This window comes from Crocodylus porosus, unplaced genomic scaffold (assembly GCF_001723895.1).
Source record: "Crocodylus porosus isolate Cpor-Errol unplaced genomic scaffold, CroPor_comp1, whole genome shotgun sequence".
Taxonomy (NCBI): Eukaryota; Metazoa; Chordata; order Crocodylia; family Crocodylidae; genus Crocodylus; species Crocodylus porosus.
The window spans coordinates 46061411-46065522 of NW_017728947.1; the positions used below are offsets into that span (position 1 = coordinate 46061411).

The window sequence follows — 4112 nt, forward strand, 5'->3', positions numbered from 1 at the left end:
TACAGGCTGGGGAACTCCCTTCTCATCAGTGCAGAGGCAGAAAAGGATCTTGGAGTCATCATTGATGCCAAGATGAACATGGGCCGGCAGTATGAGGATTCAGTCAGGAAGGCCAACCACACCTTGTCATACATCCACAGATGCATCTCAAGCAGGTAATGGGAGGTGATACTCCCCCTCTATGCGGCACTGGTCAGGCCGCAGCTGGAGTACTGCATCCAGTTCTGGGCACCGCACTTCAAGAGGGATGTGAACAACATGGAGAGGGTCCAGAGGAGGACCACTCATATGTTCAGGGGGCAGCAGGGCAGGCCCTATGAGGACAAGCTACGGGACCTGAACCTTTTCAGCCTCCACAAGAGAAGGCTGAGGGGGGATCTAGTGGCCTGTTACAAACTAGTCAGAGGGGACCAGCAGACATTGGGGGAGTCCCTGTTTCCCCAAGCACTACCAGGAGTGACTAGAAATAACGGTCACAAGCTGGCAGAGGGTAAATTCAAATTAGACATCAGGATGCGCTACTTCATTGTCAGGGTGACTAGGATCCGGAACCAACTTCCAAGTGAAGTGGTGCTGGCTCCTACCCTGGGGGTCTTTAAGACAAGGCTTGACAATCACCTTGCTGGGGTCATTAGACCCCAGTATTCTTTCCTGCCAAGGCAGGGGGTTGGACTTGATGATCTGGTCAGGTCCCTTCCGACCCTACTAACTATGAAACTATGTTGTTATAGATTTCAATTGTAGGCCAAGGCCCTGGCAAACATTTTAAAATGGCACAACTGGGATTGGAGGAAGTTTATGCACCATCCTAAAAAGTGCACCCAGCAGGTTCCACACTCCATGCTGTCCAGGGCTGGATCTGACAGTCAGTTGATTAGTGGGTGACCCTGAAATAGCCCCAGGATCACCTAGCTCCACTCACATTTTTCAGAAGTTCCAGGACCCCAAAATTCTGGGATCTGGGAGCATACCACCCATTTTAGGGTTCCTGTGCCCTGGGACATCTAAAAGCTATGTGATCAAACTGGCTTCCTGAAACCTGGCATTTTAAAGGAAAGGCTTCTGGACTTGGGGGTTGCCAGGGTCCTAGCAGGAGGAACCCCTCAACTCCTCCTACCAAAGAGCCTTGCAACCAAGGGGCAGCACCAGCCTCTTCCCAAAGGGAGGAAGAGGTTGAGGTGGACTAAACAGAAAACTGCGGGGACTGAGCTATACATCTTCTGGTCAAACAAACTTATTCATTTTTTTAACCATGCCCACTTAAGGCTCCGTGCCTCTGTGGGCTGTGGGCAGGATCAGGGTGAGCTCAGCTGCATAGGGTGAGTGGCAGCAGCCTGGGGAGAGGCAGGGGGCTTGGACAGGGGTGGTGCTAGAAGGGATGGCTCTGGGGGGGCTAAGGCAAATTTTGGGGTGGTTATAGGCTCCCCAAACCCCACCAGCACAGCAAGCTTGAGCCCACTATCTCAGAAGTTCCAGTGCCAACCACCTTCCATATGCAGATGTTAACAATCAACTGATTGTCAGCATTGGCAGATAGGTGGCTGGTGATGCTCAGAGAAGGGAGCAGTGCACTTTAGAATGCTGGAGGGCCTAGCAAAGGATTGATATAACACACATACAAATGAAAACTTGATCCAAACCTGTTACAGAAATGCTCTATACCAGGGGGGTTAACCTATGGTCTGTGGGCCAGATGCAGCCCATGGAGCCATCACACATGGCCTGCGGAGCCTCTGGAAATTTAGTAGTGGGGGAGTGGTCTCCATTAATACAGCCACCATCCCCACTACCAAATCCTTAAATCCCAAGTCCTGCATGCCTGGTGAGATCCAAGCCATGGCCTCTTCCCTTGCAGGGCTGGGCCACATCCCCTTCCACCTCCCCATCCCCCTCTGTGGGCCAGGACATGCCTCCTTTTCCTGTTGGGGCCAGGCCACATCCCCTCCCCTTTGCAGTCCACATGCCAGGCCATGCTCCATTTTCCCTGTGGGGTAGGTTAATGCTGGGTCATGTCCCCTTTTCCCACTGGGGCCAGACCATGTCCTTTTCCACCCCCCCTGTGAACCAGGACACACCCCCTTTTCCCTGCAGGGCTGGTTTGGAGCCAGGCCACATCCCCTTCCCCCACCCTCCATGGGCCAGGTCAGGCCAACTTTTCCCCACCCCCCCCCCATAGGGCCAGGGCACACTCCCTTTTCTTGGGGGGGGTTGGCCTGGGACTGGGCCATGCCCCCTTTTCCCCATGGGGCTGGGTCATGTCCCTCCCTCTCCCCCCCCCACAGAGCCAGGCTGCCCCACTGCACCCCTCAATGTGGCCAGATGGTGGCCATGGTGCCAGCTCCTGGCACTGGAATGGGACCACCATCTGGCCAACAGTCAGATCAGAAGTTGCCCATCCAGCCTGCACGGAAAAAAGGTTGAGCACTACTTTTCAAGCAACACCCTTGTGGCTGGTTGGCCATATTTATCATGCATGTCTAAATTCATTGTGCAATAAACCAATTACTTGCACAATAAATGTAACATGTTTTATAGGCCAAAGGATCTAGGAATACTTGTCACAACAATCATGTCATATCCTTCTTACAGAGAATACAAAAAATAACCTCTAAACAAAGAGTAGCTGGCTGACAAATGAAAAACTGTCCTACCCAATAATGATGTGAAAACTTCCACTGATAGATAATTCAAGCAAAAGAGGGAAGAAGGAAAAAATACTTGGTATAAACTAGGTTTTCTAATTGTAGCATAAAATTTCTAGTGTCTGAAATTTAGAATTTATCATATAAATCAAAATAAAACTTACTCCCTTTCTCACAGAGATCATACAAACCCATCTCTGACTAGTGAATTCTCTACTTTTCCTGAGCAAATATAGATTACTCCTGCTGACAAAAAGAAAACAGGATTCTGTCAAGGTTGCTAAATGAAATAAGAAGAATAATGTGCATGAAACTTTAAAGTTTATATTTTTGGAAGCTTTGGGAGATCCACAACCTTTATTGTTCACTCATTGCAATTTCTGTATAGAACAACAGGAAATAATTTATACATTTTTGCATATTCACATGTCTTTACCAATTCATCTTCACAACAAACATGGGAGACAGCTAAATACTATCAATATTAGGCCTTAAAGAAGTGTGAATCTCTCTTCCTCACTCAAAGTTTGAGACAGACTCAGTATTAACATTTAGGACTCCTTCATTTCCATTCTTTTGCTTATTTTTCCTGAGCACACTATATCAAAATCTGAATATCTTAAAGAGCAGCTATGCTCTGAAAAGTGACTCAAAAAAGAACTATTATAATTCTATATTTGTTGCTTCCTAATGACTCATTAATTTGTAAACTTCAGAATAAAAGGCTATTTTTCTAGTGCTCTTTTGTCTTTTCTTCTCTCTCCTTTTTACTGAGGCTCTAGTTATCATTTCCATACACTTTTATCAGTCCTAGCTAATTTTGACTAAGTTGCACTCAGTCATATCATGGTGAATTTGACCCTCTGCCACAGTCAAGTTTAAATCCTTATAAAAATGATTATAAGGTAAAAAATACAATGATAAGAAACTAAACCAGATCACCATTTATCAGGCTCCATGGCATTTCTGTGCCACTGTCTGTTGTCTGGGAGCATTTGGCACTGATTATATTTCTTTTTCTCTAGCCAAGCCTCACTGTATGGCATCTATCCCATCTTCTTGCATGAGTGCTCTGGAAGAGCACCAACTTTGACACCACATGTAGTCTCAACTTCACTGGTGAGCTGTCATCTTTCTTCGTGTCGGCAACTTCTTTGATGCTGATTATTGCTTTGCATCATTTAATCAGCAATGATGCTATTCCCATCTAACCACAATTGTAGACATTTCCCTTGAGAGCTGAAACCTAGAGGTGCACCGATACATCAGTCCGATATCAGACTGGCACTGATATAAAGAAAGTTGACTGTATTGGAAATTAGCCTGATGTGGCCGATAATGTGGCCAATAAATAGCCTGTACATGCACGCAGCTGCAGCACAGCATGTGGGTGGTGGGGAGTGCAGCCCGGCAGCTTGGAGAGCTGCATGCAGCTGGTAAGTTTGCTGTGGTGGAAGGGAAGGAGGAAGG

At 47.1% G+C, this 4112-nt stretch overlaps 1 protein-coding gene across 11 annotated transcripts in view; it reads left to right on the top strand.

Annotated features, from left to right (window-relative positions):
* GPHN (gephyrin) overlaps positions 1-4112 on the top strand; it is a 369172-nt gene that overhangs the window by 332869 nt on the left and 32191 nt on the right. The gene's annotated exons all lie outside the window — the stretch shown is intronic.